We start from the raw sequence: 26,388 nt of genomic DNA, 5'->3' as shown, positions 1-26,388 counted from the left end.
ATAGATAGTTTCTGAGGTCCCTTATGAGTCTCCTTGTGTGAGAGAAAAGAAAGGACCAGTGAAGTTGGAGACAAATATAGAAGTGGAGAGGTTGTAATTCCTCATATCATATAACTTTGGTGTCAGGAAAGTATGACTAAAAGTGTCCTGAAAACCCAGGTAGGAGGCAAGGTGGCAAACTCTGGAGATAAATAAGCATAGCTGGTCTGCACCTTTCTTCAAAATGAAGATTCCAGGAGGAACTCACCGATGCAGAATGAAATGAGCCATCTTTCACAAGTGCATAGATTCATAAGTATAAGAAGCAACATGAATAACTATATATGTTTAAAAAGTATTAGAAAAAAAGAAAAGAAAAAACTGAAAGCCACAAATGGTCCTGGAAAACAGATAATGAAATATACCTCCCCCTTCATGGAAGAAAGGCAGGGTACTATGAGGTCAGAATGTTGTGTACATGTAAGGAGCCATCATTGTCCCATATATTTGTGTTTAATTCTTTGTTAAAAGCAAAGGTTCAACGTATGGATGAAAATATAGTTCAGGGCCTGAAAACAGTAGAAAATATCTGGAACTTATTTTTCCTGTGTTATTCCTTATGATATCCCTTCATATATTTTATGTTCCCTCTCCTTGTACATTATCTTCCATTTCCGTTAATTTCTGTAGACCACTCCTCCCCACTCCATTCCTATAATATATTCTTCCTCTTTCCAGGACATTAAAAATCTTCATTTCCTTCATGGCTCCTATAAGATCTTAGCTCCTTCCCTGAGTCTTATTTTTAAAGTTATCTCTTACTTTGGAAATTTTCCTAAACCACATGGTTAGAATGTCTCCTCTGTCATTTTCCCATTTCTCATTTATACCTGTTCATCTCCAAGATCTTTAAAATACTGTGCTCTCCTTTCCAATTTTCTAGCATTGTTCTAGTGTCATTCTGCTCTAGAATTGTAGACCAATGGCTAATTCAGCTATGTGAATATTGTGCATGTTGTCATATAAACTTTTTCATCATCTTTATTTTTCTCCTTTGTTTCCCTCTTCTGGTCAATTTGACTCACTGTAATTTGTCAAAAGCTTTCATTTTCTCATCTCTCTTGAACTACTCATAGTCACAGAATCTCCTCCAAACTGTTTCCTTTATTTTTAAAAATGTTTTGCATGCTTTTTGATTTTACGACACTGTTTAAGGACATAATCACCCTCAACCACCATCACTATATTGAATCCTCCCTGGTAACAAAGAAAACCATAGAACAATGATGGCTCCTATCATGTATGAGATGAGATATTCTGCCTTCAAAATCTCCTGCCTTTCTTCCATGAAGAGATAGATTTCATTGTTTATTTTCAGGGATTATTGTTGCTTTTAATTTATATCTTTCTTTTTTCCTCTTCTATAAAGTCATTGTGTCATGTCCTCAAGATTCTGCTGCTTTTTTCGCTCTGCATCAATATGAGTTCTTGGAACTTCCATTTTGAGGAAAGGTCCAGACTAGCCATTTTTTTCTTTCCAGATTTTGCCGCCATATCCCTTGTTGGAAACCACCTCCACCATTTTCACCTCCCTTTTTTGTATTATCTTCCACCATTAGAATATAATCTCCTTGAAGGTAGCAACTGTCATTATTATTATTATTATTATTATTATTATTATTATTATTATCATTATTATTATTATTATTATTATTTGTATCCCCAGCACTTAGCACAATACCTGGAACATACTAAACTTTAATAAATACTCCTTGACTTGATTTATTATTTTTTACTGTCAGTAATACTTGATTGCTTACACATACTAGAGTTTGTTTATTCATTCCTCATCAGAAACATTATGTTTCTTAGCTCCTTGATGATACAAAAAATAAGTTATGAATATTTTGATAAAAACTAGAATTTTAGCTATATTTTTGATCTTCTTAGGGTATGTGCCAATTAGAGGAATTGCTGCATCAAAGGGTATAAAAAGTTTAGTCCATTTTCTTGCATGAGTCCAACTCACTCTCCAGAATGTGCCAGTACACAGCCTCCCATAATACCTCAGAAATTTACTGTGCCAATTTTTTGTCACCCTTGCCAATTTTCATAGTATATTATGAAATCTTATTATTGATTTAATTTGTATTTGTCTTATTGTTAGTGATTTGGAATACATTTTCTTATGGACATTTATAGTTTGAAACTCATGTTGGAAATTATTTATAAATTTTGGCCACTTATTTATTGGAAATAGCTGATATACACACGCACATACACACACATATACAAACAAAGGTGTATGTATGTGGGTGTGCATTTATATATGAGTATGCATATGTATATCTACATATCTTAGTAATTCTTGAAAAATACTGAGTCCTATCAGTAAATTGTATTATAAAATTTATAAAACATAGGGCTATGGTTTCCAATTACTTGTAGTTCTTATTCATATAATCTGTTATAGAAATTTACTTTTTTTTGTTTTCAACTACAATCAAATGATTATTCTTTATAATATATTTTGGGATCTGGTAATGCTATGACCTTCTATTCATACTTATGCAAGTTATTTTCTTTGACATTCTAGACCTTCTTCTTCTAAGGAATTGTGATTGTATTTTTTAGTTCTATAATATATCCTTTTATAATTTGACAGGAAGAGCATTAAATCATTATTTACATAATGATATTTATTTTATTGTATTGGCAGAACCCCAACAATTAGCACTGAAAATAGCTCCAATTAATTGTCATTATTTCTGTAAATACTATTTTGTAGTTGTAATTATACAATCATGAAAGTGTCACCATAGTTTAACAACACTATATCTTATTCATTTTGTAAGTATTTTGAAAAAATTATCCTATTATTTTTCTTCCTAGTTTTAGTTAGTACTATGTAGAGATGCTGATCTTTGTGGAATTATATTATTCTTATTTTACTGAAACTAATTACCATTTCAGTTATTTTCTTTGCTGATTTTCTGGGGTTTCCTGAGTATGCTACCATATTATTCACAAAAAGGAATAATTCTGTTCCACTTTTTTGATGTTAATAACTTTAATTTTGCTCTCTTTTTTACTGGTAGAGAGAACACTTTTAAAAAATATGGCAAATAATACATGTAAGGGGGATATTCTTGCTTTACCTTTCTCTGTACTTTGAAAGTTTCTAGTGTTTCTCCATCACAAATACTTCTTTGTTCTTGGTTTTAACTGTATGCATTTGATCATATTAAGGAAAGGTGTAGCCATGTCTATATGTTTTAGGGTTGGTATTATAAATACAAGAGCTTTCTTTTTGCATATGTTAATTTATTTGTTTATTTTTGTTATTGTTTACGTGCTTAACTCTTGCATTTCTTTTTCTACTGTTGAACCATTTTAGTATCCCTGGATGTAAATGAGGCAGCTAGGTGGCACAGTGAAAACAGTGCTTGACTTGGAATTAGGAAGATTTGAGTTCATCTCTGGCCTCAGACTAACAAGCTGTGTGTTGCTATCTTGGCAATTCACTTAATATCTTTCATCTGTAAAATGGTGATAATAATAATAAAACCTACCTCATAGGGCTGCTTTGCAGATCAAATGTGATAATATGTGTAAAGCACTTATCAGGTCTTGAAGTAGTATGTAAATGCTATAGTCTTTTTATGATTATAATAATGATAATAATAATATCCAAATTATCATAATTAATTATTTTCTACATATATTGCTGTAGCTTTCTGGTAAAGATTTATTTAAAATTTTGACATCTATTCTGTTTTGTGAAATTGGGTGATGGCTTCTTTCTTTTTGCCTTGCTTTTTCTAGTCTGGATATCAGGATCACATTTGACTGATAACAGGAGTTTGACAGAATATTTTGAATTTTTTTGAGAATACTTTTTCAATCTTAGATGTTGAGTATTCTTTATTTTTTATTATTCAGCTGCAAATTCATTTCTCCTATCATCTTCCCCCAAAACTCTTTTTTGATAGTTCATTTATGATTTACTCTATTTCTTTTTTCTGATTTTGCGTTGTTTAACATCCCTATTTATTTTTGCAGTAATTGGGTATTTTTAAATTTTTTTAGGCACTAATACACTTCCTTTCAAGTCTTAATTTTGGTGATATCACTTAAGCTGGTTTCCTGAACATTTATCTTCATTTTTTTCTTTTTCTTTTTGAATTCTCCATATTTAATTTTATTTTCCTCTCCAATCAAATCAGTTATAGTATTACAAATCATATTAATTTTTTAAATAGTTCTAAGTTTGCTTTTTAAATGCTATAGTCATTTAATTTTGAAAACAATTTCATGATTTGCAAGATTTCTTACTTTATGCATGTTTTAGGGTTTCCAGATTTGTTTATTTTTAGCCTTTTTAATTAATTACATGTTCATTTGGTTTATTGTCTCTTTTTCTTTTGTTAATTTACATTTTCTTTGGAGGACTGTTTTAACTGTATTGAATAAGATTTAGTATGTCATCTTATTATTATATAATTTAATAAAGTTGCTATTTGATAATTAACTTTTTGATCCATTCATTTATGATTTAATTATGTCTTTGTTTAGGTCTGCATATTTCATAAATTGGTTAGTTGTTGTTCTTCATGCCTGAAGAAGAACATAATGACATCACTGTATTGGGATCAAGGTATAGTGTGTCCCACTGTGGCTAAACAGACAAATATGAGCTCAGAAGGCTCTACCACAGATCACAAATAGTCCACATGGACATTTGGCATGGATATATTTCTAAATTTTCACATCTCACATTTCTTTGGAGCTACCAAAATTCTGCTTTGCCTATAAAACATAGTGCCTTCTTTGATGTGGGCATGTCATAATGGGTGATCCTATGCCATTTTCCCCATGTCTCATAATATATTCCAAAGTTTTTCAGAGAAGCCTTGAGAATGTCTTTGTATCAGTGCTTCTGATCTCTACGTAAACACTTGCCTTGTGTTCTCTGTAAAATAGTATTTTAGGCAAATGAACATTTGACATTTGATCAACATGGCTAGCTCCTCTGAGTTGCATTGAATTTGAATGCTTGGCAGTTCAGCTCATGAAAGACCACAGTGTCTTGTACCTTATCTTGCCAGATGATCTTCAGAATCTTTCTAAGATAATTCAAATGGAAGTGATTGAGTTTTCTGGTATGTCGATGGTATGTTGTCTAGTTTTCATAGGCATATACCAATGAGTTCAGCACAATGACTCTATAGACCTTCATTTTGTTAAGATAGTCAAATACTTCTCTCCTACACTTTCCTTTGGAGCCTCTCAAACAGAAGTAGCTCTGGCAATGTATGAGTCAACCTCATTATGCATGAGGACATCCCTGGAAAATATACTGCCAAGGTAAGTGAACTTATCTATAGCATTCAAAATTTATCCATTTGCTGTAACTTATGGTTCTGTGTATGGATGGTTCAGTGCTAGCTGGTGTAGAACAACTTTTTCTTGGTGTTAATTGTCAGGCCAAAATTAGCACAAGCAGCAGAGAATTGATTCATACTCTGTTGCACCTCAGCTTCAGAGGCTACATTAACTGCACAATTGTCTGTGAACAAAAAGTCGCACACCAACTCTCCCTCTACTTTAGTCTGGCTTGTAGTCTTTTCAAGTTAAATATTTTGCTATCAGTGCAGTAGCTGACTTTGATGCCTTGTTGAAGGTGTCCAACAATAGGACTGAAAACATGATGCTAAAGAGCATGGGAGCAAGGAGACAGTCTTGCTTCATTCCACTGATGACTGGGAAAATATGAGAGCATCATCTATTACCCAGAACCCATGCAAGCATATTATCATGAAACTGATGTACAATACTGATGAACTTCTCTGAGCAATAAAATTTTTACATAAAAATAAATAATTACTTTTTTTTGGTTGCCTATTCTTGTTGTTTATGTGCTTAATTCTTATTTTTTTCTAATGTTGAACCATTCTAATATCTCTGGATATAAGTGACCACTTGAGGTTGATTAATGTCTGTGGTTGTTAGTAGTGGGAGGGATGTAATAGGTCTTGGTATAGGGAGATTCTATAAAGTTCCTGAAGCCAGGCCTATTCTCCGCCATTTTTAGGTCCCATTCTTCTAGACTGATCCATTCCTGAAGTGATCAATTTTCTTCTGTTCCTACACTCTTCTTCCATAGTGATTCATGGTGCACAAAACCACTGAAGTTTTGGTGGAAGTTCCAGTCATCACAGTGACACAGGAACCCTCCCAATCAATGTCTCTTTCCTCCTTTCATTCTCCCCTATATCTTCTACCTTTATTCCTTCCTGAACATCAAGGGAACTGTTCCAGTTTATAGGCCTCAATCAACCTGAAGAATGATGGACCCCTAAAGACACCATTGAGATATTAACTCTAAAAGCTGATGCCTAAAATAACAGTTACTGAGAGGAATAGAGGCTGACCTGGGACAGTGTGGCTATAGACTACATGAAAAGGATACCAGAAATTATGGATTATTTTAATATGTTCAGTTATTTTTTTCTATAAGAATTATATTATGGTGATTTGTTTCATTTCCCATCTTCTAAGTATTCCTTTTGGAGCACTTGTTCCTGGGTGTCTTTTCTTGTTGAATTGAAGTAGGAAGGAGATATTTGAGATCTAGGTTGCTTCTTTCTCCATCATTTTCCAAGAACTTCGATTTCCAAGTTATTTCCTTAACTCAGCTTTCACCTACTTCTCTTTTCCTAAATGATAATAGCTTCTACTTTCCAGCTTATAAAGCATCTCTCTCAAAGCCACACTCTGGCATTTGACATTTTACATTATTTAAAGCATGAGTTTGGCTTATTTCTAAGATATCTCTAAAAGGGAGGAGTGGAAAGATACTCAAAGTGAAATTTAAATCACCTACTAGACAGCTGTTTATTTCTTTGGCACAAATGAACTATTTAACACAATAGAATGAAATATGTATTGACAGTCACTTCAAAAAGTAGTAACAATAGTGTAACTACTGTTAGGCTGTCTCAGGAGGTCAAGATTTAAACATTAAAAGATGAAACAGTTTACTGGACTACTGAATATGTATCACAGATTCACCTTGGCTCTGCACTGTCCAAACAATTTCCTTCAAGTCTTTGTCTTTTTGGAAGCTCAAAGAAATCACAAGTGATTTACTCAAGGTCAACAAGCTATTTTGTTGCTTAACTAGACTTGATCCCAGGTCTCTTGCTTCTAAGTCTAGGGCTCTTCCTCCTATACAATGTTGTCTCTTTCAATTATGTTATTTATGGCCTTAGAATATGCCTTTTTCTAGCGAGATAAGCTTCTCTTCATAGTGCTATCCAGAAAAGTGTCCATAAGCCCATTTAAAAGCATGTTTTTGAATGTCCTCCTCCCAAAACACTGAATGCGTGGTGACCATCATAAATCCCTGCTCTAATCAGAGTTTCTTTATGAAAGATGAATTTCTGCAATTCAGAGAACCTATTCTATACTCTAAGACAACAAAACACCACTAACAAATCATTTGGCAAATGGTGCTGTGGCAGAAGGAAGTGTCCCTGGACTCAGAAGGGATGACAACAGGAATCTGGAAGTGACAGATATTTTCATTTTTGATGAGGGATGAACCATACTAGCAAATAAATGACCCTCTGCAGTAATTTGAAATGCATTTGTCAGGGATAACATCCAAATTTAGAGACAAGGATACAGGGATGGAGAGGAAAAATGATTTCAGGGGCCAAAAAAGATGCAACTATATATAGCACAGTGCTAAAGGAGTTATTAATTATATTGGAAACTTGATTGAGTAATCTGCCAAGTGAAATAGAATGTACACTTTGCACAAAGGAACAGTTCAAGTTCTTATCCATCTTAGATTCTTGAGAGACACTGTGGTATAATGTAGAGAGTATAGGATATGAAGTTGGGATATCTATGGTTCAAATTCCCGTCAACAATTATACTCACTAGATGTCATATAATGCCAAGTGATTTGATGTTTTCAAACCTCAGTTTCCTCAATAGGAATAGGAATATATACATACATGTATACGTATATACACAAATAGATACATATTATGAAGATATACAAATATGCATGTAGTATATTGACAAATATTAATATATACACATCTATGTATTACATATATGGGTGTATTGTGTATGTATTCTCTCATAGGGTTTTGGGAGAAAGACCTTGTAAATTTTAATGTTCTCTATAAATGTAAGTTGTTCTTTGCTATCTGCCCTAATAACTTGATTTTTCAGCAATGGACCCCGTGGATGCAAAACTTCAGGTGTGCTATAGCAACAAAGCTTAATCAGACAGGGTTAAAAGTAAGTAATTGGGTACCTAATTGGAAACCCTCAAGTTAATGCCTCCTTGAACTGTAGTTATGTATAACTTCATTGGGATACAGTTCTATATAACCTTAATGTTTGCTCTGGGGCAAATGGGGTGTTCAAGAGGACTTTCACCTCTTTTGTGAGGGCTTGCCAAGCCCTTTTCAGGGCTGCTCATCCACCTTTGGTGTCCACCTGATTTACCTGACTCTCACCTGTGGCTCAAAAAAGCTGTAGCCTGCACAATGGCCACATTCAAGTAAATTGTCTCAGCAGATGGGCTAAATCAGGTTAAGGATAACCAACATGCCTCAGACCTGTTGGTGAGTTGGGAGGATATCTAACCCAAGAAGGTGGAGACTTTCCCTGGTGGAATGGGCAGATGACGCCAATTTGTTCCAACAGCCATGAAGGTGACTGAAGGAGGCACTGTGGAACACTTAGAGCTTGGTCAAGCATTAAAGGCATCAAAGTCATTGACTGCATGTTGGACCATTGCCAGTTGTCTTCATTTTTGTCCTAGTACAGGACTTCAATGACTGCAAGTGAGAGTGAGGCTGATGACTTTGTGCCTCACTTAAATTCAATTCATGCACAAGTTATCACCTGTGATGTCATTGGTCCTCTTCAAAAGGAAGGACAAAGAATAATGTCTGCCGTGGGTACGAGACTCTATTTGCTTTGAGGGGCATGGGTTGAGAATGGTGAGGGCCAGAGCTTTAATTCTTGATTAATGTAAATAGGAATATAGGCTTTATTAAAAGAAATACAGTGTCTAGAATGACAGTGGTCATAGTCCTTCTGTATGCTGCACTGATCAGACTACATCTGGCGTATTGTATTAAATTTTAGGTGCTAAATTTTGAGGGAGTTCATTGACGTATATGATTGCACCAAGAAAGGTTCAATAAGAATGTTGAGGAGTCTGGACACCATGATATATGAGTATTAGTAGAAGACATATAATGTGGATAGTTATTTCTAAATATCTGAAGGGTTGTCACATAACAAAAAGCATTAGAATTGCTCTGATTAGCCTTACAAAGAAGAATGAGAAAAAAAATAGACGGATGTTTCAGATAGACATATTTTGATTTGATGTCAGGAAAACAAAATCAAAAAGAAATAATTGCTAAAAATTAAAATTGCTCAAAGGTAGAATTGGATGCTTCTAGTTTTTGTTGGTTCTGTATTGTTAAACCTATTCACTGTATAGCCAAATGACCACTTCTTAAAGTTGTTATAGAGGTTTTTGTTTTAAGTTAGACTAGAAGGACTTTGAGGGTTCTTATAATTCTGAGATGCTGCAGTGCCATTTCTTCATAATACCTCAGGCCTGCATTTGTGCCCAGTTTTCTATCACTGGTGACCCAAGGCTGCCTTTTGGATTTTTACCATAGCATTTACTTAAACTATTGTGGAAAGAATGTAGAATTTGGAATCAGATGACTTGAATTCACATGTTGCTTCTGCTATGTAATACTTATGTGACTTTGGTCAAATCATTTAATATCTCTGAGCTCCAGTTTCCTTATCCATAGAACAATGGGATCGGACTATTTAACCTCTAAGACTGACCCTTACCTCTAAGAATGTGACCTCAAGAACAACTGTGAATGAAAGGGCTTTATTTGGGAACAGAAATTTCTGATTCTGTGGATGTTATCATTTAGAAGCACCATTACTGGATTATTTATTTTTTATATTCAATCAACTGTCTTAGCTCATTCGAGATTCCAGATGTTTGCTTGCAGGCTGTTCATAAAAATCTGTGCAAACCAAGACATTTCTCTAGAAGCATATATGAATATTTAAGTATTCTTGCTGACTGTGTTTCTAATGGACAACAATTGAGTTCTATCAAACTAAGATCAGAAATAAAATTCTGGGGTCTCATTTTGGTAAGAATAAGCCCCAGTATTCCTCAAATAAGCAAGATCTGCATTTCATTCATTTATTTGTTTATGTTGCCTTTTCCATCACAGGCTTTGTGAAAGGATCCTTCACATAGTCCTACTTCAATTCTTCACTTAGGCAGGACAGAAGTTCTGGGTTTTGGAAGTCTATGCAAGGAGGATATAAGTTTCTATGATGGAAAAGTTTATTTTTAATTTATTTATTTTTAGTTTTCGGCATTCACTTCCACAAGATTTTGAGTTCCGAATTTTCTCCCCATCTTGTCCCTTCCCCACCACAAGACAGTATGAATTCTGAATACTCCTTCCCCTAATCTGCCCTCCCTTCTATCACCCCCTTTCTCTTATCCCCTTCCACTTCTATTTTCCTGTAGGGCAGGATAGATTTCTATACTCCATTGCCTGTAATGGAAAAGTTTCTAGTCTGGTCCCAGGAACTGATAGCTTTTTTTTTTCAATATCACTTTTTATTTAGTGCTTTAAGTTTTTTAAAGCACCTTATGCCTATTATCTTATAAAATTGCTATAACATTGGGAAAAGTTGCATGACTTGTCCAAATAAAGTCATAAACATAGTAAATGGCTTCTAAATTTCAAACTCTCAAATTACTTATAGACAGTTACCATATCCTCCCTCATTCCAAGGATTTTCTGTTATGCTAAATATTCCTAGTTCTTTCTTTGTTCATTTATTAATTTATTTGCTTATTTTTAGTTTTCAACATTCACTTTTATAAGATTTTGAGTTCTAAATTTTCCCCCTCCTTCCCTTCCCTCCTCCCCAAGGCAGCATGAAATTTGATATAGTCTATATATGTGCAATCATATTAAACATATTTCCACACTAGTCATGTTGTGAAAGAAGAATCAGAATAAAAAGATAAAACCATGAGAAAGAAAAAAAAAAGAGAAAATGGTATGCCTGAATCTGCATTCAGACTCCATAGTTCTTTCTCTAGATGTGCATAGCATTTTCTATCATGAGTCTTTTGAAATTGCCTTAGATCATTGCATTGTTGAGAAGAGCTAGGTTTATCAATGTTGATCATTGCACAGTGTTGTTGTTATTGTGTATAATGTTCTCTTGGCTCTGCTCACTTCACTCAACATCATTTCACGTAAGTCTTTCCAGGTTTTTCTTGAATTCACCTGCTCATTATTTCTTATGAACAATAGTATTCCATTACATTCATATACCACAACTTGTTCAGCCATTCCCCAATTGATGGGCATCCCCTTAATTTTCTGTTCTTGGCCACCACAAAAAGAGCTGCTATAAATATTTTTCTACATGTGGGTCCTTTTCCCTTTTTTATAATCTCTTTGGGATACAGACCTAGTAGTGGTATTGCTGCATCAAAAGGTGTGCACAGTTTTATGGCCCTTTGGGCACAGTTCCAAATTGCTCTCCAGAATGGTTGGATCAGTTCACAAGTACACCAACAATGTATTAATGTTCCAATTTTCTCACATCTTCTCCAACGTTTATCATTTTTTTTCTGTTTTGTCATATTAGCCAATCTAATAGGTATGATGTGGTATGTTAGAGTAGTTTTAATTTGCATTTCTCTGATCAATAGTAATTTAGAACATTTTTTTTTCATTTGATTATAGATAGTTTTAATTTCTTCATCTGAAAACTGCTTATTCATATCTTTTGACCATTTATCAATTGGGGAATGACTTGGATTCTTATCAATTTGACTCAGTGTGCTATATGTTTTGGAAATGAAGCATTTATCAGAGACACTGGTTGTAAAAATTGTTTTCTCTGCTTTCTGCTTCCCTTCTAATACTGGTTGCATTTTTTTAATTTAATGTAATCAAAACTATCCATTTTGCTTTCATAATGTTCTCTATCTCTTGTTTGTTCATAAATTCTTCCATTCTCCATGGATCTGACAGGTAAACTATTCCTTGTTCTCCTAATTTACTTTTAGTATCACCCTTTATTTCTAAATCATGTACCCATTTTGACCTTATCTTGCTACATGGTACAAGATGTTTGTCTATGCCTAGTTTCTGCTATACTGTTTTCAGTTTTCCTGGCAGTTTTTGTCAAAGAGTGAGTTCTTATCCCAGAAGCTGGAGTCTTTGGGCTTATCAAACAGTAGATTACTATAGTCATTGACTACTGTGTCTTGTGTACCTAGCCTATTTCATGGATCTACTACACTGTTTCTTAGCCAGTACCAAGTAGTTTTGATGATTGCTGCTTTATAATACAGTTTTAGATCTGGTGCTTTCCCTTGCATTTTTTTTATTAGTTCCCTTGATATTCTGGAATTTTTGTCTTTCTAGATGAATTTTGTTATTATTTTTTCTGCATTTTAAAGCGTGTTTTGGTAGTTTGGTTGTTACAGCACTGAAAAGGATATTAATTTAGGTAGAATTGTCATTTTTGTTATATTAGCTCAGCCTACCTATGAGCAACTGATATTTTTCCAATTATTTTTGATTTTATTTTATCTGTGTGTCTGACAGCTTTTGTTTTCTGGAAGCTAGCCTATCAAAGTATGGAGAATCTCACTATGAGAAGCTATTCCTTTCAGTGATATTTTTTTTTAACCACAGCAAATCATCAACTGAAGAAAAAAAAAACAAAAGGCCTCAGGTCCTGTATTTCTTTCTTCTGCTTCTGTAGTGATGGTTTCAGGATTAATACTAAATAGGGAGGGTCAGAAAGTGCTAAATATCACATAATTTTTTATGCTGCCAACAGATATAAGATTTGTTATTGGTACTTCACATATGAAATCTTTGTCAAGGCATCATAAAATCCTCATACTACTAGTGAATTAGAATTATATTTTGACATTCTTCCCATGAAAGAAATCAGAAGACAAAACAAAGTTACAACTAAGTAGAAGAATGGCTAATAGTTTCTACTTGAAGTAAAAAATAAAGTCATTGAAGGGAATGGTTTTTATCATGAATTCAAAAGCACACAAAATATTATTTCATATGGCACTTGGCCATGTTCTATTCAAGGGCTCTTTGTAAAAAACCGTGGTGAAGATAATTGCAGCAATATACAGAAAACATCTATTGAAGATGATGAGCCATTATGTGAAGGAGTCGTCAAACCCTCCACGTTGAATGAATACTGCATTAAAAAAAAGAAAAAGAAAAAAAATCAGTAAATTTCTCAACTTCACTCAGCACTAATTCTTTGTGATGATGGGAAAGGTTGCTTCTCAGAAACCATGAACCGGAGTTCCCCTGGCAAGCATTATAGGAAAATTAATGTTGAAAAGGCTTGGAACTTGGGAATGATGATGAAACCTCCTTACTGGTCATTGAACAAAATGAGCAGTTGACTCAGTGAACCTTAAAAAGGAAGTGACTCCACCCTGTATCTCTCCCTATCTTTTAAGTGAGTCTAGATAATTTCATTCCCTCCTTTGAGAGGTAGGAGAGGGGACTGGTGCCCTCTTAACCCTCTAGTAGCATGGAGGTTAGGAGTGCATCTTAATGACAAGATGATTTTTGAGCATGGGTTTTGCACAGATTGTTTTTATTCCTTCCTAAATATAAGTTCTTGAGCCATGATCCTGAAATGGACATTTTCAACTTCGATGACAACCGTATGAATTCGGTAATTACAAAGATCCTGCATCCATCAGTTAGAGATGACTTATAGCAAGAAAACTATTTAGCAACTGCTCCAATACTTCATAGAGAAAATAATCCCTGGCAGGAAGCCAAGCCCACCCTAGGATTGTCTTGCCAGAAGATATGGGCCTGGAGGGAATTATTTTGAAAGTGCACAGACAAGAGGAAATGTAAAATGCCTATTCAGCAGTCCTGTAAATTGCTTCATGTTCTAATAGATAATTCTCAACCTCCTGGGACAGTATAATAGTAGTTAGGTTACTGCAACTGCTGCTTATTTACCTTCAGTCAATGAACAATTATGAGGATCTTGTAATAAGAATTTTGTTTATATGGAAGAAATAGCCCTCTTTTGCTTGATTTAGATTATACCATGAAAATCTTTCCATTCCTTTGCTGGAGAGACCTAAACTTGAGGTGTAGGCAACATTACATTGGGGGTTCAGTTTGAGTATAAAAAAGAAAGAATAAAGGAAAGAACTAATTTTTTTTCTTCAGATTCCAGATCCACTAAAACTCTAATATACAGGACAATTATGATAAAAGCTTCCAAATCGGTGAAACATATATAGTTAAACTGTCATTTAATTAGAGTAGAAATAGAAGTAAATATAGAATATTAGCAATGAATCCAATCAACTCCAACAAGACTAATTTACATGCTTTTAATAGGGGAAATAGTAAGTGGGTAAAAGAACAGACTTTAACATGGACTGCTAACTTTTCCTAAGGTAATGTATGTAATATCAGTAAATTACCTTGATAAGTTGACAAAAAAATCATAGAAATGATCTCAACTAGAAAAAAATAGATCTTTTTGCTATGTAAGCATATATGAGGGTCAATATGATATGCATTTTGAATATTAAACTCTTTGTAAACTGTTAGTGGGATAGTAGAAGATTATGAGCAGTATTGCTTCATAAAATAAAGACTGCAAACTAGGCAAAGCCATTTCAATGCCATTTAAGAATAAAACTGGAAAGAAAACAACATACAGGTTAATAAATAAATTTGTCAAGATTTCTGTGATAAACTTTTTCATCAATCAATCGACATTTATTAAGTACCTACTATGTGCTAAACACTGTGATAAACTCTGGGTAGATATGGATCACAGTTAGCCTCAACATCAAGAATCCAATGTGCTTCATGAAGTACTAGAAGTGGCACTCAAGAAAATAAAAATTGGAAAAGCAAAAAACACAAAACAAAAAACCCAGAACAATATATAAAAGAAAGAAGTGAGTGCTGAAGTGACTGAGGGATTGATATGCTGATTGAGGGATTGATTTTTCATAATACATAGGAAAGGAAGGAGAACAGTAAAGGTTTATAAAATGTAAGACCTTACTATTATTAAGAAAAAAAAAGATTCAAAATATAAAACAACTAAGTAACTCATGGCTAATATGCTTTCAGTCTCATTTCTCCAAACCTTTATGAGAACAATCTACACATGCATTGATAGTAACTTAAATTATATCCATAATCACTGAAAGAGTTTAGTTTCTCTTTGGAGGAAAAAATGAATGGATAATTCATATTGCACATATGCAATTACATTCTCCACCTATAAATATGGTCTTTCAGCACATATATCTTGGACAGACACGTCAAATGACCAAGGAGTTGTACCTTGACAGCAACAGAAGATAAGTTGAATGAGGCAATTGTGTAGAGCTTTTAATGACACTATGTTTCTCTCTGAAACAAAATTCTAACTTTTTAATATAAAACAACAATATTAATATGGTGATATTCTTCACTTATGAGTCACAGAACTCTGTAATCTTTGAAGAATCAAAGTAATGGGCCACCCAAAGGTCAATGAAGCCATATATATTGGTGATGCATAGGCTTCAAAAAAATTGCAGAAAGAAAAAAAAAGAATTGTGGAAGACAGCATATGTAAATGTATAAATGATATCATTAGAGTTATGTATGCCTCAAAAAGAAAGTGAATTAATCACTGAGTGAAATGGGAACATAACTGATGTCCATGTGTTCCGCAGATAAAAATCCAATGTTAGGAGATACAAAGGAAGGCTTCTCATTAGACTTCCTTTGGGAGATTTATAGGGTCACAGACAAGAGTTCTACAAGATGAGAAGGATGACACTGAAGAATGTGGTGAAAGAATTCGGATTTTTTTACTTTGGTGTTTTAAAAAGACGTAATGGGAGGTGCAATAGGTAGGAGTCTAAGCCATTAGAGGGAGAAACCACATTGATGAGATCATAGATGGATTGAAGTAAGCTCAGGCTGAAAGAACTGTACAGTACAGATCATCACATTCTTTAATGCATTTCATTTATCTTTTTTTGGTGGGGGCTTTCAGTAAATGCTTATAACACAATGTCTGTTATTTATTCTAATTCATTAATATGCACATCTGGTGACTTTACTACTTTTCAGGGATTAAAAAGCATAAGCACAGATCTTGAAACAATAGAAACCAGCAAAAATGGGAAAAGAAAGGTAGGAAATGGCTAGGTGAAGTCCAAGTCTTGAGGCTTTTTATAGTATATAAAATTTAACTTATTAATTTCAGTCTTTTTATTTAGGAGTGCATTTTTCTCATTCTTTTGTTGTATTATTGCTACTTTTTTATGTTATAGTACAGTGTTTGTCAATTTTACTTAAACGTTTTTTCTTTGTTAAAAAGAAAAGTTTTGTGGTGGGGTGGTGGTGGTGTGTGTGTGTGTGTGTGTGTGTGTGTGTGTGTGTGTGTGTGTATGTGTAATTTTGAGGAGACAGATGGTCAGAAAATATAGAATTCCTCTTGAAAATTTAGACCTTTTATTCCTTTAAGTGCCATAGAGCCTTAACTTGAGTTCCACAGACCCCTCAAATGGACTTGAGATATTACCAGATATCTATGAACTTTGATGGGAAATGTTACATCTTTATTTTCACTAATCTGTAACTAAAACTAAGTATTTTTCATGTATTTTTATTTGATTATTTATTTATTCTTGAACAATGTTTTATATTTTTTCCCAGTTATATGACAAGAAAATTTTCAGCATTCATTTTTACAAGATTTTGAGTTCCAAATTCTTCTCCTTCCCACCCCCCCCTTCAAAAAATGGTAGGCACTTTGATATAATTTATACATGTGTATCATGTAAAAAATATTTACATATTAGTCACAGTTGTAAAAGAAGAAATAGATCAAAAGAAACAAAATGAGTAAGAATAAAGTGAGTGAAAAAATATGCTTCAATCTGCATGCAGAGTATATCAGTTCTTTATCTGGATATGGATAGCATTTTCCTTCATGAGTCCTTTGCTCTTGTCTGGGATCATTGTATTGTCAGTCATAGTTGATTATCACACAATGTTGCTGATACCATGTACAATGTTTTCCTGATTCTGCTCATTTCACTTTGCATCAATTCATACAAGTCTTTCTGAGTTTTTCTGAAATCTTCCTGTTCATCATTTCTTGTTGCACAGTAGAGTCCTATTATACTCATATGCCACAACTTATTCAGCCATTCCCCAATTGATAGACATCCCCTTAATCTCCAATATTTTGCCACCATGAAAAAGGTTGCTATAAATATTTTTGTACTTGTAGGTCCTTTTCCCTTTTTGATGATCTCTTTGGGATACAGACCTAGTAATGGTATTTCTGGATCAAAGGATATGCACAGTTTGGTTGCCCTTTGGACATAGTTCCAGACTGTTCTTCAGAATGATTGTATCAGTTCATAACTCTACCAACAGTGCATTAGTGTTCCAATTTTCCCACATCCTCTCCAACATTTATAATTTTCCTTTTTCTGTCATACTAGCTGACCTGATAGATGTGAGGTGGTAACTCAGAGTTGTTTTAAGTTACATGAAACTTGGGAATTTCTTGAACTATTTAAAAACTTTATGTTGAGAAGGTGTCTGTAGACTTCACCAGGATGGCAAAAAGATACATAATACAAAAAAAGTTAAGAATCCTTATGAATCACTGATGATGATGATGTCTTGCTCCATAAAGTTATCCCCTTGGTAATTTGGTAATTACAATGCTAAATATATAAATTAATTTATTTAATGCCATTTACATTGTATTATATTTATGTAGGCCAAACGTAAGCAATGAAAATTGCCCCAACTTTATTTCTGCTTTTATTTCTTTAAAAGTTATTTAGCAGTTAAATTTATAAAAATTGTAATTGTACCCTGTTAAGTTATCTGCCAGATTTTTTTTTTGCTTTTTGAATGTTTTTTCTTTTAATTTTTCTCCAATTCTCTTTACTACTCAAATATTTGATTATTTATTTGTATTGTATTTTTATGAGAATTTCATCCTAAGAGATTGAAAAGATGAAAAGGGGCAGCTAAGTGATGCAGTGGATAGAGCAGCGGCCTTGAAGTCAGGAGGACCTGAGTTCAAATCCAGCCTCAGACCAAACACTTGACACTTACTAGCTGTGTGACCCTGGGCAAGTCACTTAACTCCAATTGCCTAAAAAAAAAAAGCTGAAAAGATGAAGAGTTATGTTCACTGGATAACAACTGGAGATAGACACATTTTTCAAAGGCCAAAAGAATGATAAACCAGCCAGCAGGGACCCAGTCAATATAATTATAAGAAAAACCAAGTTACTAATACCTACAGCACTATTGCTGAAATAATGGAGGGAGAGGAAAGGGGAAATGGATACACACAGGACCATGCACCAAGAAAGCAAGTTTTGCTAGACTGTGGTTTGCATGAAGGGGAGTAATATATAATAAAACTGAAAAGGTAGGATGGGACCAGATGGTGAAGGGTATGAAATACCATACAGAAAGGTTCATATTTGATACTAGAAGTAATAGGGAACCTACAGAACTTACTGAGTCAAGGCAACATGGGAAGAAACATTTATTAAACACTCATGTGCCCGCTAAGCACTATAGATACAAATACAAGTGAAAAGAAAAGATAGCCTTTACTCTCCAGGAGCTTACATTCCCTTGAGGGAAGACAACACACAAAAGGAAGCTGAAAAGCTACCTGCAAAAGGCAGAGTGACAAGTTCTGGGGAGTCAAAAGCACAGCCTGGTTGGGAATGAAGAATAGTTAGCCTGATCTCCTTATCCAAATAGAAACCCTAGGAGGAATTCACCAATGGGAAAAGAGGGCTGGAGTACCCAAGAAGTCAGATAGCAGAGATGTGATAGATTGGTTAGGAGGAATCACTCCAGTAAGCCAGGTTAGGGAATCTGGGTTACAAGATAAGAGAACCTAAAGAGTCTAAAGTAACCTACATGAAACAGTAGAAGAATAAAATCTGATATGAAACCAAAGGTCTTCTGAAATAAGCTCTTTTTCCTGCCTGCAGAGTTCTTGAACTAGTCACACAGTATTGTCAAGACTAAATCTCTCCATGGTAGTAAGCATGGATACTTGGCTGAGCTAGTAAGGGAAGGGAAGAGATGCAAAATTCTGTTAGAAAAGTTCCTGAAAATAGTTTTGTAAATCTAAATTTGCAACCTCATATCTCTCTGTGAATACTCCTGTCACGTCCCTCATACCAATTTCCTTCAAAGCAAATGTCCCCAAATTGCTAAGAGGGAAGGGGAGGTAGTCATTCATGATAAAAAATGTGAGAGTGAGTACATTTTAAACTCTCCCTTATGCATGGGTTTGAAACTTCTTTTTAGAAGGGAACTGATATGTTCTTATAAAACATTTCTTCATTCTTCCAACAAGAAGCAGTTGAGTTTCCGAAAGAGGAAGGAAGAGTGGAAAGACTGAATGATCAATGAACCAAAGGAATACCAGTGAATCCAATATTTGAATATTCTATATACAAAAATCATGTAGCTAAACAAACACCCAATTCTCACATTAGCTGCATCAAAGCATTCTTAACATATAGTACTTTTAACAAATAAGAATTGAAATCTGTATAAGATAAAGTGTGACATGCATGGATTCTTATAATGCAAGCATTTTTATATATTATATATGTATTTATGTGTGTGTATTTAGAGTGTGTGTGTGTTAGTGTGTAGAATAGGATGGGATAGTTACTCTATGTGTCCTGCCTACATAAAGAGGGTTTACCTATCTGCCAATGGCCAAAATAGTCTTATTTTACACACATACATAGATGAACACATGGACATCAACATGCATATATTCACTGTAAGAGAAGGCTACCCAAGTATAAACAGGTTCCACATACTTCCCCTGTTAAGAATTTTACCATGTCCGTGTTAAAGAACTATTAATGTCCCATTCTCCCCCCTAGACAAATAATCTTGCTTCCAAAACTGGTCCCAGAAAGGACTGGTCATGGAGGAATCCTTCATAATCACCATCAACACCAACCATCAACTAATTAGCGTTGATGAAGAAGAACTAATTAGTGTTGTGCCAGGTAAGACAAACATTCTCTACTTGGTGGAGACTTGGTGGAGGTAGCCTAGAACACTGTAGCCAAGAATCCTGGGAACAGCAGTGTCCCCTAAGCAACAGACCCTGATTCATGCCCAGCTTCCCCAGTCCTGTTCCAGTGGAATACTTCTATAGAGACATGACGCAGTAAATGTTGCCTTTATAGATACTTCAGCCCCAACCTCCACAGCCATAGCTATTGGAGACACAGCAAACAAAGTTCTGATCACTAAAGTTCTTGGCACTGTCAATGTTAGAAATGAAGGTCATTTCATTAATGAGAATTCCAATAAAGAAGGTAATTGTCATCCTCCTTGCTGCTACTCATTAAAGACCACTGAGCTACCCTGCAACTGAACTCTCCTATATGGGTTATCTCTCCCACATTAGAATGTGAACTCCTTGAATATAAAGACTATTTTATTTTTCTATTTATAACCTCAGAATTTAGCACAGTGCTCGGCAACTACAAATTTTTCATTCATTAATTCAATATAGTTAAAATATATTCCCTTTAACAGAAATCCAGTAAAACCCTTGACAGTTTTAGCATCTGGGCTCTATGTATATTTGGGTAAATTCTTTATTTTCAAAAAGGACTGCCCCAATGTGGAGAAATTTTTCCTGTCATATCAACAGACTTGAAATAAAAACGAAACAAAAAAAAATCAACAGACTTGAAATGATCATTATCAAACAACTAAGTGCTCCTTATATAGAACCCATAGAATAATTCAGCTATGGCCTAATAGTTCCCTCTGCATAGCTGTGAAACCAGAAAAGGAACTGGAATGAGGAGAGGGAATCCTATTTGTCAGGGTGACTGGGGTCAGAGAGAATCTGTCAGAGTTTGGCAGAGAATATTAGTACTTGGCACTTGGGAACCTAACAGTGGAGGAGGGAATCTGGCAGAAAAGAGGCAAAAGGATAGAAGAGGAAGGCCTGCCAGGAAGATTGCTGCCAGATCTTATTGCAAAGAACTACTAGTCAGTAAAACCCCCGGAAGCAGGGTTAGGTGACCTTTTAAAAGAGGACCAGGGAATTTTCTCACTGTCAGGGCCTGAGGTGGTACAAAACTATATACAATTCAGATATGCTATATATCAATATATTATATAGATATAGATATAGATATAGATATAGATATAGATATAGATATAGATATAGATATAGATATAGATATAGATATAGATACAGCTATATCTATATATATATAGCTCTCTCTCTCTATGTGTGTGTGTGTGTATATATATGTATATATACATATATACATATATATATACATATATATACATATATATACATATATATATACATATATACATATATATATATATATATATATCTTTCAATGTTCACTTTTACAAGATTTTGAGTTCCAATTTTTTTTCTTCCTCCATCTCCTCCCCCATCCCCAAGATGGCAAGCAATCTGATGTAGGCTATACATGTACAATCATATTAAACATATTCCCACATTAGTCATATTGTGAAAGAAGAATAAGAACAAAGGGGGGAAAATCATAAGGGGGAAAAAAAATTGAAAATAGTATGTTTTGATCTGCATTCACACTCCATAGTTCTTTCCCTGGATGTGGACAGCATATTCCATCTTGACTCTTCTGGAATTGTCTTGAATCATTGTATTGTTGAGAAGAGTCAGGTCTATCAGAGTTGGTCATCACACAATGTCCTGTTACTATGTACAATGTTCTGATTCTGCTCACCTCATGGAGCATCAGTTAATGTAAATATTTCCAGGTTTTTCTGAATTCTGACTTAGAGCTGGGTTTCAAAATTTTTTGTGTGTTTGGGATCCCTCTTAAAGTCTGGTCAAGTCTGTGGACCCTTTCTCAGTGTTTTTAAAGGCATAAAATAAAATAGGATAACAAAAGAAACCAATTGTATTGAAATATAATTTTAATTATTTTAGAGAAACGAGGTCTTTATCAGAGAAACTTGCTTCAAAAATTTTTTCACAGTTACAATTTCTACCTGTATTTCCCTCCATCCTATTTCCCCACCTCCATTTATTCCATTCTCTCTCTCCTTTCTCCCTGTTCTTCTTCCAAAGTGTTTTGCTTCTGATTACCCCTTTCCCCAATCTGCCCTACCTTCCGTCATGGCCCCTCTTCTATGATCCCCGTCCCTTTCTATTTTCCTGTAGGGTATGATGATTTCTATACCCTATTGCCTGTGTATCTTATTTCCCATTTATATGTAAAAACAATTTTTAGCATTTGTTTTTAAAACTTTGAGTTCCAAATTCTCTCCCTTCCTTTTTCTCCACCCACCATCATTGAAAAGGTAAAGAATTAGGGGCAGTTAGGTGGTACAGTGGATAGAGCTCTGGCCTTGGAGTCAGGAGGACCTGAATTCAAATCCAGAGTCAGATACCTGACACTTACTAGCTGTGTGACCACCAGGTGTGACCCTGGGCAAGTCGTTTAACACTGATAGCCTCGTTAAAAATAAATAAATAAATGAAGAGGGAGAAAGAGAGAGAGAGAGAGAGAGAGAGAGAGAGAGAGAGAGAGAGAGCCAGCAATTTGGTGTATACTACATGTGTAGTCATGCAAAACACTTCCATAATATTTATGTTGTGAAAGACTAATTATGTTTCCCTAAATCCTATCCTACCCCTGTTTTTTCTATTCTCTCCTTTGACCCTGTCCCTCATCAAAAGTTTTTGCTTCTAATTACCCGCTCCCCCAATCTACCCTCCATTCTATCACCACCCCCTCTCTTATCCCCTTTCTCTTCACTTTCCTGTAGGGTAAGATAGATTTCTAAACCCAATTGAGTGTATATGTTATTCCCTCCTTAAGCCAATTCCAATGACAGCAGTGTTCACTCATTCCCTCTTACCTCCCATCTCTTCCCCTCCATTGTAAAAGTTTTTCCTTGCTGCTTTTATGTGAGATAATTTACCCCACTCTACTTCTCCCTTTCTCCTTCTCCTAGTTCATTCCTCTGTCCCCCCTTAATTTTCTTTTTTAGATATCATCCCTTCATATTCAACTCACTCCATCCCCTCTGTCTATATATATTCCCTCCAACTCCCCTAAAAATGAGAAAGGTTTTGTGAGTTACAAATATCATCTTTCCACGTAGGAATGTAAACAGTTCAACTTTAATAAATCCCTTATGATTTCTCTTTTCCTGTTAACCTTTTTATGCTTCTTTTGAGTCTTGTATTTGAAAGTCAGTTTTTCTATTTAGTTCTTTTTTTTCCCTCAAGAATGCATTAAATTCCCCTATATTATTAAATATCAATTTCCCCCCCTCATTTATTACACTCAGTTTTGCACAGAAGGTGATTCTTGGTTTTAATCCTAGCTCCTTTGACCTCTGGAATATCACATTCTGATCTCTTCACATAGAAGCCTGCTGATCTCTTAATGTAGAAGCTGCCAAATCGTGTGTTATCCTGATTGTGTTTCCATAATCCTTGAATTGTTTCTTTCTGGCTACTTGCAATATTTTCTCCTTGACCCAGGAACTCTGGAATTTGGCTATGCTATTCCTGACAGTTTTTCTTTTGTGTTCTCTTTCAGGAGGTGATTGGTGGATTCTTTCAATTTCTATCTTACCCCTCTGGTTCTAGAATATCAGGGCAGTATTCCTTGATAATTTCTTGAAAGATGATGTCTAGACTTTTTTGATTGTGACTTTTAGGTAGTCCAATAATTTTTAAAATTTTCTTTCTTGGATCTATTTTCCATGTCAGTTGTTTTTCCAATGAGATATTTCACATTGTCTTCTGTTTTTTCATTCTTTTGGTTTTGTTTTATAATTTCCTGATTTCTCAAAGAGCCATTAGCTTCCATTTACTCTATCCTAATTTTTAAGGAATTATTTTATTTATTTATTTGTGAGGCAATTGGGGTTAAGTGACTTGCCCAGAGTTATACAGCTAGTGAGTGTTATGTGTCTGAGGCTGGATTTGAACTCAGTTCCTCCTGACTTCACGGCTGGTGCTCTATCCACTGAGTTACCTTGCTTCCCCAGGAATTATTTTCATCTGTGACATTTTGGACCTCCTTTTCCATTTGGCCAATTCTGCTTTTTAAGGCATTCTTCTCCTCACTGGCTTTTTCGACCTCTTTTGCCATTTGATCTAGTCTATTTTTTAAGGTGTTATTTTCTTTAGTATTTTTTGCATCTCCTTTACCAAGTTGTTTACTCATTTTTCATGTCTCTTGCATCACTCTCATTTCTCTTCCCAAATTTCTCCCTATTTCTCTTGCTTGATTTCCAAAATCCTTTTTGAGTTCTTCCATGGCCTTAGACCAATTCATATTTTTCTTGGAGGATTTGGATGTAGGAGTTTTGACTTTCTGATTTTCTTCTGAGTGTATGTTTGATCTTCCTTGGCACCAAAGTAAGTTTCTCTAGTCTGATGTGTTTTTTCCCATTGTTTGCTCATTTTCCCAGCAATTATTTTACTTTTTAACTCTTTGCTAAGGTATGGCTCTGTTTCCAGTTTGGAGGGCAAACTGTTCCAAACTTCAGGGGTTCTGTGCAGCTGTTTTTAGAGATAGTTCTAAGGATCTGTAAGTTTTCAGTTCTTCCAAGATGATATGATCTAAGGGAAGTGTTTACTCCTCTCCTGGCCTGTGCTCTGTTCTGTGAGTGACCACAAACACTCTTTTCTGTCCTAGAACTGTGAGGAGGGTTCTCTCACCACTTCTGCCACAAACTCTGCTATGCCAGAGCTCCTCCTTGCCCCAGGACTGCGACCCAGATTGAAGTATGGGCAAAGCAACAGAATCCTGCTTCAGAGCCAGCGAAGAGACCCCTGTAATCTTCTAATCAGTTGTTTGATCCCCTTATCATCCGTGAGCTGAGAGCTCCAGAAGCAACTGCTGCCAGTGATGCCACCTTTGCTGCCATCACTGCTGCCACCACTGTCTTGGGGTTATGCTAGTGCCAGGGCTGAACTGTGCTCCTTTCTCACCCAGGCCCAACGGATCTTTCTCACTGACCTTCTAAGTTCTCTTTGGCATTTGTGGGTTGAGAAGTCTGGAAACTGCCACAGCTGCCAATGATTTAGTCCCCTGAGGCCTGCTCTGGATTTACTGTGCTCCTCTCTCAGCCTGGTGCAACAGACCTTTCCTGTTGACCTTCAAGGTTATCTTCAGCTGGAAATTTGTTTCACTCTGCCCTTTTGTTTAGAGTCATTTTTTACTTTTTGGTATTTGGAGGGGTCAGGGGAGAGCCCAAGCGACTCCCTGCCTTTACTTTGCCATTGTGGCTCTGCCCTCCAGAAATGCTTGTCTTGATGAAACAAGAACCAACTCAGGTAGCATTAGGTGAGAAAGAATGAGAAGAGAAGTTAATATAGGTGATGGAAATACCGGGATTTATCCTATAATGCTGCACTTGGTTGTCCAACCTTTCCTAGAATTTCCTTGTGGCCAAAATGTTCACAACTCTTACCACTTTGCTGATAAAATAGCCACTATTTCGACTAATTTTCAAGCCTGAGGTTTCATCCCCTGTTAGCAGACTTTATCAATGCAATGGAAAAGGGGAATTATATTAATTTCATGTAGACTTATTATAGTGTAGTCACCACTAGACAGCTAATTCAATGCATAAAATGTTGAGCTTGGAGTCAGGCAAAGCTGAGTTCAAATCCTGCCTCATATGTTATCTAGCTTTGTGACCCTGACCTTTAATTTCTCTGTGCCCATTTTCTCATCAATAATATGAGAATAATAATTGCACCTACTTCCATTGGTTGTTGTGAATATCAAGTGTGATGCATGTAAAGTGTCTTGAAACCTTAAAGCACTATATAAAACCTAGCTATTATTATCATTACTTGCCTTATAAAATAGCAGAAATAACAATAATGACAACAATACTGATCAACCAGGCAATCAAGTATTTATTAAGCACCTGTGTTGTCCTTGGCTTTAGGGATACAAATAAAAAGGCTGCCTTAAAGGAGCTCCCATTAATTGTAATAACTATGATATCATGTTAAATGATATGGTGAAAGGGAGAGAGAGCCAGCCTAGGAGTCAGGATAATATGGGTTTAAGTTTTTTCTGTCTGTGTTCCAGCATTATGACTTCACTTAAATAATTTTACATTTCCCTGTACTAGGTAACTCTCTAAAACTATAATTTGCAGAGTTTCTCCTGATCCT

This window comes from Phascolarctos cinereus, unplaced genomic scaffold (genome assembly GCF_003287225.1).
Source record: "Phascolarctos cinereus isolate Bilbo 61053 unplaced genomic scaffold, phaCin_HiC Scaffold_5;HRSCAF=322, whole genome shotgun sequence".
Lineage (NCBI taxonomy): Eukaryota > Metazoa > Chordata > Mammalia > Diprotodontia > Phascolarctidae > Phascolarctos > Phascolarctos cinereus.
Note: the sequence above shows the minus strand (reverse complement) of the source record.